We start from the raw sequence: 21,146 nt of genomic DNA on the forward strand, positions 1-21,146 counted from the left end.
TTTTTTACAAAAACGATTCCGACGTCACAGGAATTTATTTACGTGGAAGTGGTATTTTTACTAATCTATTTTTTAACCATACGCTGGTGTTCTTATCCAACGTGATCTATCGACTTTGTGAAGTGTTAGTGTCAGGGTTTGTAAAAAGTTGTCTGACTTTAAGTGGGAACAGTATGACATTTAGTGGTGCTGAAATATACGTCACTGACGTGTTGTTTATGTGTTCTACCTTTTCTGCTATGTTAATTGTAGCAATAGAATTGAGAACTAATACCATACTGTCTGCCTTCATCCAAGTTACCTACATCTGTGGACGGATTTCAATGTATCATTCCATTTAATTATTTTAAGATAACGACGCTTGTCAAATTCGCCATAAATTCAAAGAATACCTTTTCATTTAATATAAAATTTTAATTTAATGTGCAGGGAAAATATTGTAAGGAAGGGATTTAATGGTGTAAGTGAAACTAAGGTACTTATGATAAAATGTGAATAAAATACCCTCTGTAATCGAGGATGACTTTTTGCTGGAACAAATTACAGTGTAACCCGGGGCGTAGGGGTAGCTTAGTGGTTAAAGCTTTCGCTCGTCACGCCGAAAACCTGGGTCCGATTCCCCACAAGGGCACAATAACTGAAGGCCATTTATGTTGTCCCCTGCCGTGATATTGCTGGAATATTGGTTAAATCGGCGTAAAACTAAACTCACTCACTACAGCGTAACCTTGTGTAATCTCCTCATATACTCCCCAATTTGATCTGGATTTTTTGTATTAGTTATCAGAATAGACCCGTGTATAAATTTAGCGCGCGTCCTGGGGCTAATAAGAGGTAATGACGTAAAACGTAAGCGCCAGCTCCGATAGAACTTGCAGTGTTTATAATTGGCAACCAGTGTCAATTTAGACGTACACTTGATGCTATTTTGTGCCCAATACTATTCTTCAAATGTGTTTGATATTGCTTTTATTGAATTTATTGAAATCTACTTCTCTTGCCAACGTACATGTGATATTAGCAGCAATATGTTTAGTGTACAAAAATATGTATTGGACCGTCTGTCTTGCCAACATGTACATATTTCTTCCCAACGTTTGTCACCATGACTGCTCACTCCTCATCTTGCCAAAAACATTGAACAAGTTATTTGTGATGTATTAGGCAATGTATTTTTTTATGTTTCACCTTGCCAATATTGATATATTTTTGTGTTCTTTCTACCCCCAAACACGTTTACTTGGATTTGATGCTGTTTTAGCTTATTACGTTTGTTTGTTTGTCACGCCTAAGACCCGGGTCCGATTCCCCACATGGGTACAATGTGTGAAGCCCATTTCTGGTGATCCCCGCCGTGATATTGCTGAAATATTGCTAGAAGCGGGCGTAAACACATGAGTATCACTCAACTAGTGATCAACAGCATGAGTATCCCGGGTTGTAAGCGGGTTTTAACAATGATACCGAAGCCAACTACTTGAGGTTTCTTGTATTGTTGTTATTCATTTTATGGAGGGCTTAGGGGTGAGATTCTCCACATGGGTACAATGCCCATTTCTAATGTCCCCGTTTGGTTTGTGGATTTTGTTTTTGCTTTTTTGTTTTGTTTGTCGTTGTTTTTTGTTTGTTTTGGGTTTTTAGTTGGTGTTTTGTTTTGTTTTGTTGTTTTGGGTTGGTTTTGTTTTCGTTTGTTTTTGTTGTTTTGGGGTTTTTGTTTGTTGTTGTTTGTTTTGTTTGTCTTTGTTTGTTTTTTTGTTGTTGTTTTGTTGTTTGTTTTGGGTTTTTTTTTGGGGGTTTTTAGTTTTTTGAGGGTTGATTTTGGGTGTTTTTTTGGGGTTTGTTTGGTTTTGTTGGGGTTTTTTGGGGGCATCAAAAGGATACCATTGTGACCTCCTCGCTTGTGTGTGTTAATTTTTCTATCTTTCATAATGACGTTTCAGAGCTACGTCTTGCCTCTCATCAGGTGACTATTGAGGTCGGTGGAAAGGGTTGGAAAGGGTAAATAAATATGATGATATATGATTACAGAGAATGTCTTAATGTACACCATTAATTAGATAACACCATGCTGACTAATGACGCAGCCACTGATACTATTGCAGCATATCCATTCTGATTATCATCAAGGATCAAGTTTATTTTAGGGTTACATTTAGGAGTAAAGACAAATAAAAATCTTGTAACTAACCCAGAAAAGTGTTCATGGTCTCTTATTAAGTCAGTTTTTCTCCTGAAACACACACACACCCCACCCCACTTGTGAATATTGCCGTTCCGTAAAAAACGGCATGTTATTACTTATCATGCTGCAAAAACCGTAACGTTGAACATGTATACTATTCTTCCAAAGGCCAAAAAGGTCCATTATTAGCACTACGCCATTCGTAAACATGTGACAAGCTGTGTGGTTACCATAGCACGTAACGCTACGAACACTTTGTTAGATCGGGGACAAGGACTTTGTCTTTGCTCCAGTAATAAGTTGATTACTATTTTAACCGTTTTAATTTTCCAGCCCCGGCCTACTGAGTCTAGGGCCCCGTTTCGCAAAGCTCTCGTAAGCCTAAGATCTCGTAACTTTTCTCATAGCATTCGTACTTCCTATACTGTAACAAAGACTTACGACAGTCGTAGCGCTACGAGAGCTTTGTGAAACGGGGCCCTGGCTAGTCGGGATTATTCATCATGGATGTCACGTAGACCATTTAACGGGGGAACTAAATATTATTATTATTATGATAGGATATTTATATAGCGCACATATCCAGGCAACTAGCGCATGCTCAAGGCGCTGGTATTTTCCCTTCGATCATTGGATGTCAATCTCAACGGCACATCGTATTATCAATTTCAACTCCCTGGGGAGTATACAAAGATGTTAATATGTTAACTTTCCCTTGCTCCTTTTTAACCAATACCATACACATCTTATGATTTTTAGAATAAAATTTACTTCCTCTTTTTACCCCAATGATATACACATCTTATAATTTTTTAGAATATAATTTCCCTTCCTCCATATTTTCCAAATACCATTCATATTTTATATGTTTTAGAAGAAAATTAACCTTCCTCATTTTTTTTCCAAATACTAACTCATATCTAGTTTTAGAGATAATATCTACTGCAGCCTGGTAGGGGAAGTAAAGTGAATATTTATCGGCAATTAATTCATTGATATTGCCATGTGCGTGTGTACATGAGTGTCAGCTACACGGACTTTATAATCACTCAGTGTTAGGTCTGCAATTGTTTTTCTTATATTCGTTTCAACCAGGCTAAAACCCAATGTACACTCCTATATTTTTGTACTCTGTCATAAATGCTCCTTTCATTGCGTTGCAATTCTCCACTTATCTTGCGGCAATATAAGGGAACATTTAATGTTGTACATCATTATATATGTCATTTATTCACATTTTCTCCTATCGATCCTGTTTTTGTGTATATTTTGTGCAATAAAATATAATATAAATTAAATCGAAAGATTTTAGAATTTGATTCAAATCCCAAATACCATATAGGGGATCACTATGGCAACCAGTGTAAGTGATTACTTTTTGCTCGTGTATCAAAGGAAAATAATTACCCAGTTAAGTGTTGTAAAGAGAACCTGAAACTAATCATATAGATACAAAGCAGACACTTGAAACCTAACCTTTCAATGATGATGTTTGATTTGCCAGTTATATATTTGCTATGAAAAGGCAATGACCAATAAATCTGGTGTGACATTTATCTGTTTAGTCAATTTAGGTTCCGGGATTATTGAAGCATATGAGAAGGGCGCCATCTTCTACCTGATACTAATACTTGCAATTATAAAGTGCAGCAGTTCACTAGATACGAATGCTGTGTTCTCCCAAACACCCGCATGATTGATTGATTGATTGATTGATTGATTGATTGATTTATTTATTTATTTATTTATTTATTTTTATTTATTTATTTATTTATTTATTTATTTATTATTTATTTATTTATTTATTTATTTGAATTTTATTAATTGATTTGTTCATTTTCTATATATTTTAGTCCGAAAGAACTAACAAAGGAGAATTAAAAGAAGAAGTAGTAGTGCAAAAGATGAGGAAGAATTAGAAAACGAGGGAGGAGAAGCTTATTCGGTATCAGAGGCCACGTGGCCAAGAGTACAATTATTCTACATAAGATGACCCTTTTGCGCAAGGACATCTGCGACAAATGTGGGTTACCCTATCTCAATACAATATTCATAATGCATCGAAACAGGCAGATTTCTTTTCAAATAAAAGGTGTATTTGTTGATATCAGGTGAAGGCATAATGCACAATTGTTGTTTTATTGATGTTCCCTGAAAAGGGGCGGTGGGGTAACCTAGTGGTTAAAGCGTTCGCTCATCACGCTGAAGACCCGGGTTCGATTCCCCACAAGGGTGCAATGAGTGAAGCCCATTTCTCGTGTCCCCCGCCGTGATATTGCTGGAATATTGTTTAAAGCGACGTAAAGCCATACTCACTCACTCACTCTTCTCTGAATAAAACAGTCGTAACAACCTGCAGCTGCAAGTCATCACTTGATAAGCACTCTCGGAGGGGTGCATCTTCTTTCAGTTGTACACCAATCCGACTAATGCTCCATCTTGAGGTGACACACAAAATACGGCTTTCCGCGTGTAGCCTTGCAGCCTGCACATCACTTCATTTAAAGTGAGTGAGTGAGTTTACTTTTAGGCCGCACTCAGCAATATTACAGCCATATGACGGCAGTCTGTAAATAATCGAGTCTGGACCAGACAATCCAGCGATCAACAGCATGAGCATCGATCCACGCAATTGGGATACGATGACATGTGTCAACCAAGTCAGCGAGCCTGACCGCCCGATACCGTTAATCGCCTCTTACGACAAGCATGGGTTACTGAAAATCAATTCATTTATATACTGTGTGACTTGCAGACGCTATATGCTCGCTTCATCTCATGGCTTCGTTTTCATCAGATACTTTACAGATCATATTTTCATAGCCTTTAAAATGTTAAGATTTTAAGAAGTACAAAATGCAGTCTGGAAGGTTAGATATCTAATTTCAACTTCCCTGTATTCAGTTCGTTGTTTTGTGAAATTTGACAAAAAGCTAACTTTGTACAATGTATCTATTACATTGACATTTAATTATATGTGTTTTGGTATTTGTGGTTTTCAGGTTCGATTGGAACAGGGAAAGGTCTTCTCTGGACTTTTAATTGTTCCACTTTCCGAACTTCTTAAGTAGGTGAATCCATGAACCATGTGACGTAATGACTTCCGTGTGGTGACATTTTGGAAGAGTTTCTCCTGTTCTTTGAAACATAGTGTACAACAAATTAGCATTACACTTGAAGAGATATGAACCCATCTTGCTATCAAATAACCAATCACGTATCTTCATAAAGAAATCGGTGCTGTCTTTTATCTCACAGACTTTCGAAGAAGGAAAATACCGCTGCTGATTGATAAGGTATTTTAAGTCTCTGAAGTAATCCATCTTGTTTGGGGAGATTTCCCATGACAGGAATTTGTAGCTTTATACTCTCAACGCCGATGTACTTTCTGTTGCACGTCGACACACACAATGACGGCATAGCCCGTGAGTGAGTGAATGTTTGGGTGAGTGAGTAAGAGAGTGAGTGTTTGGGTAAGTGATCATGAATGAGTGTACGAGTGGGTCAGTCATAGTCAGTCAGTCAGTCAGTCAGTCAGTCTTTCACATTCAGTAAGTCAGTCAGCGTGATGTGAAGTATAAGGAATAGTATATCAGTGAAATATTATTGAAGAAAGTCCTTGTATCAGTACATTCAAGTAACTGAACAGGGTGTGAAGTTCAGAGAACACATTGTAAGTTCACCTACTCCGGCATTCTTCAGTGGACACTAACTGTCGACGCATTACTACGATGTGTTCAAGATCTGATTCTCCCTTAAAGGGCCGACTAAATGCGAGGCATAGACCTTGGTGGAATGGGGGAGAATTTCGTATATACTGGATATGTTTTCAGTACAGCTGCAAGATTGGTTGTCCTTAAATAGAAACTATGAGCCTGAATACTGTTTTTTCTAAACTAAACACACATCTTGCAGCAATGTATTTTCTGCGGATGATTTCTTTATTACGAATCTGAAGTAAGCATTTTCGGTGACAATATGCTTTTTGAAGTTGTATTTTAATGTATTTGTATGCTCATGGATTAAATAAAAGAAATAATTTTACCAATCTAACGCAAGTATTTTCGGGGACATTCTACTGCCGGAAAGATGTTTTAAGTATAAGAGTTGTATGTAGGCGTATGGTTTAAGTTAAAGAAATATCACTCTTCCCATCCCAAGTTCCCTACCGCTATCCCGTCACCCCCATCCCTACCCTTTCTCCTTTAATATCAATGGTGGGTCTCCATGTACTTCTGTGTTTGCAACTACATACACGTCTACAGTGCCGACAACTTGACAAGGAAACTAAGTAACACATTGCTGCCTATACTGGCCAATCAATAACATACTTCCAGTGACTTCTTGTGCAGACAGTTTTAATTGAGTTCAGAGACGCTATCGCCACGGGATTTACCAGGCTTTGTTTTTCTGGCTCTTAATTTAACTTAGGTTCGGGGATGTGACGTGGCGGAAGTGGAGTGAAAGTATGAAAACTTTAGTGAAAGGTGTCACTAATGCATGTGTTGTACAGGGATGTGCTTCTTATTTGTTTTAGCCATTGTTCTGTATCGATTTTGTCTTCATTTTATATCATTTAATGCTGCAGTTGACACGTTTTGCATGTTTGCAACACATTAATGGTTTCAGGATATGGGAATTTGACAAAAACAACATGTTGATGAGCGTGTGTTATCCTTTCAAGACAACTGAACGCAATAAAGCAGCTGTGATATAATGCAACAGGATCTTGCATAAAGTTTGAAATAATTGCAGAGATGAGATTTAACCGTCAACCCACACACTCACCCGTCCACCCACTCACTCACCCGTACACCAACACAATCACCTGTCCACCCACACACTCACCCGTACACCAACACACTCACCCGTCCGCCCACACACTTACCCGTCTACCCACACTCACCCGTCCACCCACTCACCCACCCGTCCACCCTCTCACTCACAAACAAACACTTAAAACCTTACACCAACACACTAACCCACCCACCTGTCCACCCACACACTCACCCGTACACCAACACACTCACCCTGTCCACACCACACACTCACACCTGTACACCAACACACTCACCTGTCAGCCCACACACTTACCCGTCTACCCACACTCACCCGTCCACCCACTCACCCACCCGTCCACCCTCTCACTCACCCGTACACCAACACACTCACCTGTCCATCCACACACTCACCCGTACATCAACACACTCACCTTTCCACCCACACATCCACTGCACAACACACCAAAAGACACCGAACACACACGCAACACATCCCATCTACAAGCCCACCATACATTCATTAAACAGTTAGCACACAGAACTCAAACCCCAAAACACCACCACACACAAACCCATGCATCAAAGTACTCTCACTACTCCCACACCTAACCACACACGCAACCGGACTCCCAACTACACACACACCACATTCTAAACACCCAACCACATACCTGCCGATTATCTACTCCACATACCTATACGGAACAACCAAACACAACCATATGAGAATGAGTGTTTGGGTGAGTTTAGTTTTTCGCCGCTTTTAGCAATATTCCAGCAATATCACGGCATGGGTCACCAGAATGGGTTTCATACATTGTACCCATGTGGGGAATCGAACCCGGGTCTTCTGCGTGACGAGAGAACGCTTTAACCACAAGGCTACCCACACCGCCTCGCCACATATGAAACCACACGTGCAATTAAAACTTAATACCACGCACACTCATCGAACACACAAGCAACACATCCCAACCACATCCCAACCACACGCCAACCACACGCCAACCACACGCCAACCACATCCCAAACACACGCCAACCACACGCCAACCACACGCCAACCACACGCCAACCACACGCCAACCACATCCCAACCACACGCCATCCACATCCCAACCACGCCAACCACAACCCATCCACATCCCAACCACACGCCAACCACATCCCAACCACACGCCAACCACACGCCAACCACACGCCAACCACATCCCAACCACACGCCAACCACATCCCAACCACACGCCAACCACATGCCAACCACATCCCAACCACACGCCAACCACATCCTAACCACACGCCATCCACATCCCAACCACACGCCAACCACATGCCAACCACATCCCAACCACACGCCAATCACATCCCAACCACACGCCAACCACAACCCAACCACACGCCAACCACACGCCAACCACATCCCAACCACACGCCAACCACACGCCAACCACATCCCAACCACACGCCAACCACATCCCAACCACACGCCATCCACATCCCAAACACACGCCAACACATAACCACACCAACCACATCCCCAACCACACGCTAACCACGCCAACCACATCCCAACCACACGCCAACCACATCCCAACCACACGCCAACCACACGCCAACCATACAATCGGTAAACACTTAGCACACACCACTCAACCCCAACGTACATAAACCCTCACACCCAAGTACGCTCACAACCTCCCACACCTAACCACACCTAACTACTGCATACACTACACACTAACACACCCAACCACATACCTGCTGATTATCTACACCACACACCATTACGCAAAAGCCATACACAGCCATCCACACCGCCCAACAATCCACCCTGCTATACATACACTAAATACACACATGTGGAGCAAAACGTCTTACACATACACACACACGCACACGCACACGCACACGCACACGCACACACACTCATTCACTCACTCACTCGAAATAATCTATATGGTTCTCACCAACTCATTCCAATATTTCCTGTCAATGTTCCAGATCCATTAATAACCATTTCATATACGTTTATGATCAAATCTTTTTAACCACAGTGAATGATGGAAGGCAGCGTTGCCTTACTAACTGCGTAAGAAAATAAATAATTAAGGTCAACATGTCGGCTATATGTCACCGTATGGTTTAATAAACATCGACATTTTCAAGCAGACGTTCTTACTAGAGAAATTCCCATCTCGATTTTCCAGAATTACCAAGTTAATGTCGTCTCGTTGTTATGAGCTCATGACAGTTCACTTTGAAATTTTGGTATCTAGTGTTACTCAATGTCCACTGTATTATATAAAATTTATCGAATTTAAGGAACCTAAACTTTCTAATGGAGTTTAAGGTAAGTATTATATCCTACCTACACATGGATCTGATTCCTTCATCCCAAGTCTCATTCAGGGTCTAGTTTTACAAAGGATTTCTGTAACAGCACCACCTGTCAGCTTGATACAGCTTCTGGGGTGCAGGACAGCTTGATGTGGGAGGAAAGGGATGCAGGTCAGCTTGATGTAGGAGGAAAGGGATGCAGGTCAGCTTGATGTGGGAGGAGAGGGATGCAGGTCAGCTTGATGTGGGAGGAGAGAGATGCAGGACAGTTTGATGTTGGAGGAAAGGGATGCAGGACAGCTTGATGTGGGAGAAGGGGATGCAGGTCAGCTTGTTGTCGGAGGAGAGGGATGCAGGTCAGCTTGATGTAGGAGGAAAGGGATGCAGGTCAGCTTGATGTAGGAGGAGAGAGATGCAGGACAGTTTGATGTTGGAGGAAAGGGATGCAGGACAGCTTGTTGTGGGAGGAGGGGATGCAGGTCAGCTTGTTGTCGGAGGAGAGGGATGCAGGTCAGCTTGATGTGGGAGGAGAGGGATGCAGGACAGCTTGACGTGGGAGGAGTGGGATGCAGGTCAGCTTGATGTTGGAGGAGAGGGATGCAGGTCAGCTTGATGTGGGAGGAGGGGATGCAGGTCAGCTTGTTGTCGGAGGAGAGGGATGCAGGACAGCTTGATGTGGGAGGAGGGGATGCAGGTCAGCTTGTTGTCGGAGGAAAGGGATGCAGGTCAGCTTGATGTAGGAGGAAAGGGATGCAGGTCAGCTTGATGTTGGAGGAGAGGGATGCAGGTCAGCTTGATGTAGGAGAAGAGGGATGCAGGACAGCTTGACGTGGGAGGAGTGGGATGCAGGACAGCTTGACGTGGGAGGAGAGGGATGCAGGACAGCTTGACGTGGGAGGAGAGGGATGCAGGACAGCTTGATGTGGGAGGAGAGGGATGCAGGACAGCTTGATGTGGGAGGAGAGGGATGCAGGTCAGTTTGATGTGGGAGGAGAGGGATGCAGGTCAGCTTGATGTGGGAGGAGAGGGATGCAGGACAGATGTGGGAGGAGAGGGGAGGGATGCAGGACAGCTTCAGGAGGATCAGGGATTGATGGGAGGAGAGGGATGCAGGACAGCTTGATGTGGGAGGAGAGGGATGCAGGACAGCTTGATGTTGGAGGAGATGGATGCAGGACAGCTTGACGTGGGAGGAGAGGGATGCAGGACAGCTTGATGTGGGAGGAGTGGGATGCAGTACAGCTTGACGTGGGAGGAGAGGGATGCAGGACAGCTTGATATGGGAGGAGTGGGATGCAGTACAGCTTGACGTGGGAGGAGAGGGATGCAGGACAGCTTGATATGGGAGGAGTGGGATGCAGGACAGCTTGATTTGAGACTGACTGACTGACTGAGTTTGGTTTTACGCTGCTTTTAGCAATATTCCAGTAACATCACGGCGGGGGACACCAGAAATGGGCTTCACACATTGTACCCATGTGGGGATTCGAACCCGGGTCTTCGGCGTGACGAGCCAACGCTTTAACCATTAGGCTACCCCACCGCCCCCGCTTGATTTGAGAGGTGACGGATGCAGGTCAGTTTGATGGTGGGGGACCTTTCTTTGCAACTTTGGTGAAACTAAATAGCAGGAAGTTGGTGCTGACAACTCTAATCTAATCGTCAGTCGAATTCGAACCCACAATCACGCGTAATATGCGCAAATAATCACAGCGAGCCCTGACACCTTCCCTTGACTGTTATGTCTTTTATAAAAAAATGTAGTGCGCAACTGGTTTTCAATCAACTGACAAGCTGACAAGCTGAAAAAAATTTCTTAATCGGTCCTAAACATCACCTTTATCTCAAATATTTTTAATACTCAACCGATTCTCAAAATACCCACCGGCAATGCAGTACATAAAGACCACAACTACTTGCTAGAATCTGTACATCCAATTACTGTATCGGTCAGTCGCCAGTCCTTCTGCAAAGACAAGAGTTCATCAAACGCATTCATGAATTCAGTAAGCTCGTCCTTAGTGAACGTCACCACGTCACGTGTGGCGTTTAAACCCTCCTCAGCTTATGCTCGGCCAACTCCCTCGCGTTTTGAGCGCCGAATGTGTCCGTCTGTGGCTAACACAATAATATATTGATGAGTTTTAAACGGGTTTTGCAAAGCTGCCCGTGAGACTGTTCCTCTTTGCAAGTCCTAGCTCCAATTGAATGCGAGGCCTTTGGTCTTGTCTCCCAGGAATTGCTATAATTAGTATCTCAAGCGCAAGAACATTATGCCGTACTTCTGGCTCGGTAATTAAACAGTGTGACAATTCAATTATATTAGGTAAGTTTTTTATGACCTGGCTGATAAGTCCAACCTGTTCGTTCGAGGTTAGCTCCTATTTTGAGTATTTCAATGATGTATTTGAAATTGTTTACACACTTTGAGGAGTCAGCGAGAGAGTGTTGGAGGTCGTCTTCGCCGGTATTATGAATGGTGGGTGGTCATTTCGTATCAAAATCGTCGTGCAGCGTTGTGTCCTGAAGCCGTGCCAGACGAAAATGATCAAATCAAATAGAACTTTCCCTGATTGCACCTTACGTTGGTGTGGTGGTGGTGGTAGTGTGTGTGTGTGATGTGTGTGTGTGTGTGTGTGTGGGTGTTGTGGTGGTGCTGTGTGTGTTGTGTGTGTGTGGTGGTGATGTGTGTGTCTGTCGTGTGTGTGTTGTGGTGTGGTGGTGTGTGGTGTGTGTGTTGTTGTGTTGTTGGTGTGGTGGTGTGTGTGTGTGTTGTCGTGTGTTGTGTTGTTGGTGTCGTCATGCTGTGTGTTATGTCATATGTTGTGGTGGTGTGTGTGTGTTGTCGTGTGTTGTGTTGTCGTTGTGGTGGTGGTGATGTGTGTGTTGTGTTGTTGGTGTGGTGGTGGGGGGTGCGTTTATGTGTGTGTTGTGTTGGTGTGGTGGTTGGGTGTGCGTTTATGTGTGTGCTGTGGGTGGGTGAGTGCTTTGAATTGGCGAGTTGGGTGGGTTGTTGATATGTGTTGTGTGTGAGGTGAAGAATGTTTCTGTGTTTGTGAGTGGGTCCTCATGTAGATATCTATTAGTATGTGAATATTCTGTCATGTATATACGTGTGCCTGACAGTGTGTGGTAGTGTACGTATGCACGTGTACTTGTGAATGTGTGGAAATGTAGGGATGCACGTGTGTCTTTAAATATGTGCTGGTCTACAAATATTTGTGAGTTAGTGCTGATGCAGGTACATGTCATTTGTCAATGTTGTCTGATGTCCGTATTAACGTATGTGTCAGTATACGTATGCACGTGTACCTGTACGTGTGGAAATGTATGGATGCACGTGTGTCTTTGAATGTGTACTCTACGACTGCATCTGTGTTTATGAGAGGGTGCTTATGTAGATATCTACGTGTGTCTGTGAATGTCTCATATGGTGTGCACATCCACGTGTGCTTGTGTGTTAGCCTAATACATCACGATGAGTCACCATTCACACGGGTTGAATTGGTACACGTTTTCGGCGAACTGACGGATATGCCGAACGGTTGCATGTAACGTGGCGGTGGCGTAGTGCTGTGGTCACGCCGAAGATTCGGGTTCGATTCCCCACATGGGTACAATGTGTGAAGCCCATATCTGGTGACAGCGGCGTGATATTGCTGGAATATTGCTAAAAGCGGCGTTAAACTATACTCACTCACCCACTGTTGCATGTAACGAACTACAGTGATTACGAACTAAAGTAAGTAGTCCCTTTGAGTTCGTTAAAAACATATTTAATGCATACGTATATCTTTCTGTATGTTTTACTATTTCGTTTTACGTGCAAACAAAACATAAAGATTTATAAAGGCTATAATGTTCTGTATTAATTTCATGAGTATCTTGCTACATCTGACCTCTAAGAGAAAAATATTGTCACGAATGGGAGAGAGTTGTTCTACCAGTATCTAAATGGATCTGGAATATTTTTAATAACCCTTTTTTTATATTTCATGCTGCTAAATCTCCCAAACTACTCCAATGATGGCAAACTCTTTACTAATGTTTCTTACCGTAAGGAATAATGCATGACAACACGCCAACTCGAGTTTTTTGGGTTAGATTTATGCAGAACGTAGCGACATTGCATCGCCCCCGTTAATCCGCTCAGTGCCAAGTCTGTGTTGATGGGTCTGCTATATATCTTTATATGCAATTACATTAACCTCTACCGTCTTCCGCTGCTGAGATACTGCTTGATATGCTGTATACGTATAGCTAATGATGGCTGTCACAAAATCGATACTAACCGATGAGAACATTATTCTTTCCTTCGTTGAATGGTGCATCTATCATGCAGCTTTTTTCAGAGTTATCCCCCCTTTGGCTTGGGGTGCGTTTTCAGCATTGGCAACGGAACAGTAGCCTGGTTAATTTGGTGCGTTATGTTAAACATGCTTGGTGTGAATACATATTTTTAGGTTAAATCTTTTACTGAAACATATCAAATATGTCTACTATCAAAAGAGCGTCACGATTTATTCATGGACAGTGTGCTATGAACGTTGTATCCCTTGCCCCAATTGTAATTGTTCGGGGGTGGGAGTGGGGGGTGGGAGTTATTTCCAACGGTATTCACTGACCAGTTCGTGTTTATTCAGCATAGGAGGCTCGCTTCTTTAGTTGGCATTTAAAACATGGTATGATGAAATGGAAAAACGTTTATGGATTGACAATTTCTTTATTGCAGTAGATGCGACGTATCGGTGTGGATGCTAATACCGTTAACAAGCAAATGATGCACAACATTATGTACAAGGAGAATATATACATGGAGGGTATTTGAGTATACAACAATTTGCAGCTTCATTCATGAGGATATGACACTTGTGTATTGAAAACAACCTCTTTACTGTCAACCCTATAAGGTGTCATGTGTTCGTGGTATTCCGCATTCTAAAGACGTATAAAAAAGACGTCATTTATCCATCCATCTGTTCGTGCACTCACTCACTCACTAATTCACAAACCCACCCATCCAGCCACACACTCAGTTCGTTCATTCATTCATTCATTCACTTCTTATTAATTCGTTTATTCGTGGATACGCTCAAATAAATTCGAATGCCGGTTTATTTATTTACATGCCCTGAAAGCCTTTCCTTTCCCCTATTTTAGTCTCGTTAGTGTCAGGGCAGTCTTCATCTAGGATATCGCCTCTTAATATTTAACTGATGCTCACAGCGATCAGCGCTGTATGGATAACACAATAGACTCCCCGGCAAAGCCGACGGCTGGCGTACACGGGGCTCAACTCGGATTAAATAAAACCGACTCCATCCCGTCCGGGCCCTTGAGTCGGCCACTGGGATGCGACCCGCGCCGCAAGCCCTGGCACCATCTTTCTACTTCGTCTGAAAAAGGCGAAAGCAATTTCTTTTGGAGAGAGCAACACCTTCTTGAATGATATGATTATTATTGTGAAGATCAAGTGCCAGCTTCCATCGGAATCAGTTCCCCAGGGACGTGTTCTGTTCGTGTTTGAGACGAGCGCGAGTACCTCGTTACTTGGGCATTACTTGTCACGTGACTCTCTCTCACACTTCTCGCGAGAGTGTACATGCGCGGGATGTCCCCAGGCGTCTTACTGCTCGGTTGTGGGAATCGGTCATATATAACTTAAAGCTTGAGTCTGTGGCACTAGACTTCTATAGATCGCTGTTTCACAGCGAGGTCCATCTTGATTGACAACGGCAGATGTACATTGCACTTCACAAGCCTCCTCCCGACCAGGAAGCGCCTTTATTGAAAGTATGAACACGTTTTCCTTTAGGATATTTACATAAGAATTTGACACAAGGTGGTATTGTAACTCCGGGGTGAACAAGATGCCTCGGTAACAAGCTTTATAACTATCAGCCGACGTGTGACCCTTGGAAATTGTTTCTTGAGAGTCTTCAATGAGTTGGGCATGTCGCGTTTGACTTTTTCTTTGTCGGGGGATTAATGCTCGACTTAGAAGACAAAGCTGATCAATAAATCGTTATAGGGAATTTCATTAGGCCCTACCAGTACGGAGGAAGAATCCAACTTACTTTCATCCTTCCCGTGTGTAAATGAACCCACGCCGGACGGGAAGCGGTGCCGGAGGTTGGGGTTTCTCTAAAAGTCAGTCTACGAACTACGGATTCACATAATCGGACACGGATTACGGATTCCGATCCTTCTGTTGGCCGTCCTGTGTTTGGAGTTCTAACGCTTTAGATTTAAAGGTAAGATATTTGAGTAGATAATAGTTATATACAGCTTGTTTATGGGAATAATATGTTCATGAATTTTGTTAACAACTTTACATGTGAAGGTCAGGTATCTCACAAACATTACCCGTAAAGATATTGTTTGGAAGTGATCTTCAGCAACACATGGTTGACGTAAGAGGCAGCTCGCTGACAAAAAGGTTGACACATGTTATCATATCCCATTTGCGTAGATCGATGCCAGGTGCTGGATTTTCTAGTCCAGAATCGATCTATTTACATACACCCGCAATGTAGCTTGACTATTGCTGTGGGAGGCGTTAAACAACGTTAACAAACATAAACGTATTTTGACAATGAATTGATGCTCTGACAAGAGATATATCAGTTGAGTGAGTGAGTGAGTGAGTATGGTTTTACGCCGCTTTTAGCAATATTCCAGCAATATCACGGCGGGGGACACCAGAAATGGGCTTCACACATTGTGCCCATGTGGGGAATCGAACTCGAGTCTTCTGCGTGACGAGCCAACGCTTTAACCATTAGGCTACCCCAACGCCCCGATACATCAGTTAAAGTTGCCGTAGTTTAAATGAAAGAATTGATTCGATAGGGTTTTCACCTATTCATCTTGCGTTCACGTGAACTAAGGTCGGTGTCAGGAACACAGACATGTCAACGTGGCCTGCCAAACAGAACAATACTGACGGGGACGACGGGTTAAGATGACAGTCTGCAGTGTCACAGATAATCGATTCTCTGTGTCATTACATACTTTCTTTTCAGTGAGTGAGGTTTAGCCGCTTTCAGCAATATTCCAGCAATATCACGGCGGGGAACACTAGAAAATTAAAGAGCTTCACATATTGTACCCATGTTGGGAATTGGATTCGAACCCGGGTCTTCGGCGTGACGAGTGAACCTTTTACCCACTCGGGTACCTCACCGTCCCTCTATTTCTTTTATGATTTGGAGTCATTCTATGAATCGTGTCTCTGTGATTTGTATTATCAGTAATGAGTCTGTCTTTAATTTCTATAACGTTCATAATCATCCATTACGACGTACGTTAAAAGCGGCGTAAAACCCAACTCAGTCACTCCATTACGACGTAGAATAAAACGCTAACGTCATTTGTATTCACCAGAAGCGTGACTGACCTTGACAACAGTTGATGTGATCAAGATCAAGAGCAACTGATAATATGTTTTATTTTAACGTCAATGACAATCAGAGCACCTAATTCGTCTTGGGGCAAATGTCAATAACGCCTTTGACTTTCACATCAATGACATTAAAATCCGTCAATACCGTTTTAGATCTTTAACGTTCTTGACGTCAACAGTTTTTGAGACTTAAACCCCCAAGACATTTACAGTAGACAGTGATGTGTAAGACGTTTATATACACGACATATCTTACAATAATGTCTTAGATTTTAGCCTACATGGTATTCTAACGGGATCGGTTAGTCAGGCTCTCTGACTTGGTTGACACATTTCATCGGTTCCCAGTTACGCAGGTCGATGGTCATGTTGTTGATCACTGGATTGTCTGGTTCAGACTCGATTATTTACAGACCGCCGCCATATAGCTGGAATACATGTATTGCTGAGTGGGGCGTAAAACTATACTCACTCACATGGTAATCAGATTCACCTTTAAAGTTTTAAACTTTAATATAAATAACAGCCACAATCATCAACATCTAAGACTTAAATGTCAGAAACTTTCGAAATGTTCAATAACGTCTAAAACTCAAACGAACATTGCATTCACAGTTATCAATAATGTCTCAGCCTAATGTTAATAACATTCGAAATCTTAAATAACGACTAGACCTTCCACGGCTTTGTCATTCCGGTACATCAAACTCTTCTAGAACCCTCATATCAGTTATGGCATTCAACAGGATCCAATTGCTAGCTACATTTTAACGTCAATTACAAACAGATCAAACATTTGTTAATTTAAATATATATTTGTAATATCTAAGACCCTACTCGCACTAAAAACTGTTTTAGGCTTTAACGCATTTTATATATACAGATTCAATTATTATACCGTTATGTCAGAAATTAGCAATTAAGACGTCGTAACATTAAGAACGCTCTTAAAATGTTTTGCTCTCTCTCTCTCTCTCTCTCTCTCTCTCTCTCTCTCTCTCTCTCTCTCTCTCTCTCTCTCTCTCTCTCTCTCTCTCTCTCTCTCTCTCTCTCTCTCTCTCTCTCTCTCTCTCTCTCTCTCTCTCTCTTAATCTCTCTCTCTCTTTGCTGCACTCCAAGTACAACTAATGCCACAAAAATATATATTTAATCCATCTTACTTTGGTACAAACATACAGCCAGGAGCTAATGGTGACTGAAACTGCTGGCTGCGAGCGTAGGATCGAGGACACTGGGAAAGAAATATCAACAATGCAGTCTTACTAACTCTGTCAATACTGGCCCAAACTTTCAGTCTGACTTAAATTTCCTTAACTTCGAAATGCAGTTTAAAGTTGTGGAATAAAGGATCGATTTACTCTGAACTAAACCTTAATGACACTGAAACTCCTCACGCAGAACCGAAATCGTATGTGTAGTTGGGGTAGCCTAACAGTAAAGCGTTCGCACGTGACACCCAAGGTCCCGGTTCGATTCCTGTATTCGTATGAAACACAAATCTTTCGTCCCCCGACGTGATCGTGCTTGAATATTGCTTAAATCGGCTTAAAACAATTAATCATAACAACCCCCAACCCTCAACCCCAGTCGCAACCCTCAACCCTCAACCCTCAACCCCAGTCCCAAACCCTCAACCCTCACCCCCAGTCCCAACCCTCAACCCTCAACCCTCAACCCCCAGTCCCAGCCCTCAACCCTCACCCCAGTCCCTCAGCCCTCAACCCTCAACCCTCAACCCTCAACCCTCAACCCCAGTCCCAACCCTCAACCCTCAACCCCAGTCCCAGCCGTAACCTTCTCCGACCAATACCTTCCGACCCCAATAAGTATACTCTCTCTAATCCGTCCCAATCGAAATCTAACTATGATTTCAGGCCGACAAAAGTCCGGTGTATACAGGTTCCACTGTGCACCAAAGTAAGACACTGTTCTCTTAGAGCTTGATAATGACGCAAACTGAACTTTTACATTACATTAGTTGTTTTGTTTAACTAATTGTAGGGGTACTGGACTGTAGGGGTTATGGGCTGTGGGGGTACTGGATTGTAGGGGTACTGGACTGTAGGGGTACTGGACTGTAGGGGTTATGGGTTGTAGGGGTTATGGGATGTAGGGGTACTGGATTGTAGGGGTACTGGACTGTAGGGGTTATGGGCTGTAGGGGTACTGGACTGTAGGGGTACTGGACTGTAGGGGTTATCGGCTGTAGGGGTACTGGACTGTAGGGGTTATGGGCTGTAGGGGTTATGGGCTGTAGGGGTACTGGACTGTGGGGGTACTGGACTGTAGGGGTACTGGACTGTAGGGACTGTAGGGGTTATGGGCTGTAGGGGTACTGGACTGTAGGGGTACTGGACTGTAGGGGTTATGGGCTGTAGGGGTTTGGGGAGGCAACCTAAGTTAATATTTTACCTGAAACTTTTATCTTCTATTAATACGTCAATATTTTTATGCAGCCTCTCACACAGAGCCCTCTTGCGGTAGATCCCCATGACGGTCTGCCGTGACGTGCCCACGTGGGTACACCTCAAGCTATCAGAGCGACTGTTGTACTATATATCGCGGAATTGATTATCTGTGTTGGCAATTCCTCACGGAACCCAAATCGGCAATTTACAGCAACGAGTCGCATTTGAAGAATCGCATGTTGGCTGCCTACGATCCAGCAGTCGAGGACTCGTACAACAAAGGCTGTTACTGATGTGTGTGTGTGTCACAAACAATCAATCCTTCCACCAGTTTCACGCTCCAAATAGATAATATTGGTTGACTTTCTTTGACGTTTCCCCCCGTTAGGAATTGGGTCCATTCCTACTAGATCCCGCAGTCATACTGCTAGTCTGTCGTACAGACCCTGAAGCAAATATATCCAAGAAAGCCCACACAAGTCTAGAAAATGTGGCAAGTCTAGATTTCCTCAGCTTCTGAAAATGAAGAAAGTCTCAGGGCTCCTTTTCATTATATTTTATATTTTTTTACTATGAACTTTTTTCAGTAAAATATGTTCATTTCAGAGACTAGTTGTTAGTCTATCATACCGCCAGTATTATCCTAATAATTGTTGAAGTGTTCGCAACTCGTGACGAATGCCCGGGTTCTATTCTTCACATGGGTACAATGGATGAAGTCGATTTATTGACACTCCAGTTGCGATATTGCTTGACGAATCTTAAAAACGGCGTAAAACAATACTCACCTACTCATTGGGGAACGGGTCTTCGGGTGCGTTACATTTGCATTGCTTATGAATATTTGCACAGGTGTTTATGCAAATGACTGGTGTAGGCGCCTTAGTGAATGAGTGAGTCAGGTCGGTTAACGTCACATCGCTAAATATTTCAGTTAGGGGAACTCACGGTCTCGGTAATAATAACTCCAATTAAATATACTCTTACAAAAGTAGAGGAACTTCATTTTTAATTTACGATTGAAAAAAATGGGAGATATATCGGAGTCAGTCAATGTTGATATGATATTAATGAATGTTTTGAGAGTGCATCACCACTTGCACTTTCTTATGACCATAGTTGTTGAAAGATAATTGGTGCATGACGTGAAATTTGAATGTGTAAGATTTTCATTTTCAAGCAAAAAACAACAACTGTGTGATGCAAGATGATTGTCAAAATTAAGGGTCAACAGTGATTTATTGACCTCCTTGAAAACCGTCAACAATGAAACCCCATGCACTTGTATGGGCTACTGCGTTGTGCACGTGCATTCCGTGCGGTGTGTTTAGGGGTGGTGATAAAGAGAATTGGTGGCGCGTTCATAAGATGTCTGTCTTTGAAAGGTTTGCATACTTCTTATTCTAATCGAAAGTCCAGGTTCCCCTTCATTTTTAAGAGTATATATTTGTAAATACTACACATGTAAATACGTACAAGGGGCACTGTCCCATTTCAGCCCATAGTGTCAGTGCCAGTGCCCCGGGGCACCAAACAATAACTATCCTTCGGGGGCTAACGAAAGGACCATGTGCCCTAGTTGTCTGGACAAAAATGTATTTACTCAAAGTCACACTACACATATTATCTTGTATTTGTTTTGTTGGGCGCCGCGAACCAGTATAGGCCTGTAAATATTTATGTCTGGACTAGATAATCTAGTAATTGACATCGTGAGCATCGATCTACACAAATGGGATGCGATGACAAGCCTTTACCAAATCATCGAACATGACCTCCCTTCCTATTCAGTAGAAAGCTTATATTTGTGAGATCCTATACCACTAGACAACGTTAAACATCAACCAATGTTTTAATATTACTATAGTCAGTGTATGATCCCCAGGGAGTTGAGATTGAAAAATACGATGTGCCGTTGAGATTCACATCCTTTGATCGAGAGAAAAAGATAGCGCCTTTGAGCAGCTGAGCTGAGCTGGATATTGTTGCTATACAAATATCATATAATTATTATAATCATGACCTGACATGTCA

The sequence above is a fragment of the Haliotis rubra genome, unplaced genomic scaffold (genome assembly GCF_003918875.1).
Source record: "Haliotis rubra isolate DU_JTF1 unplaced genomic scaffold, ASM391887v1 Scf500, whole genome shotgun sequence".
NCBI classification, from domain to species: domain Eukaryota; kingdom Metazoa; phylum Mollusca; class Gastropoda; order Lepetellida; family Haliotidae; genus Haliotis; species Haliotis rubra.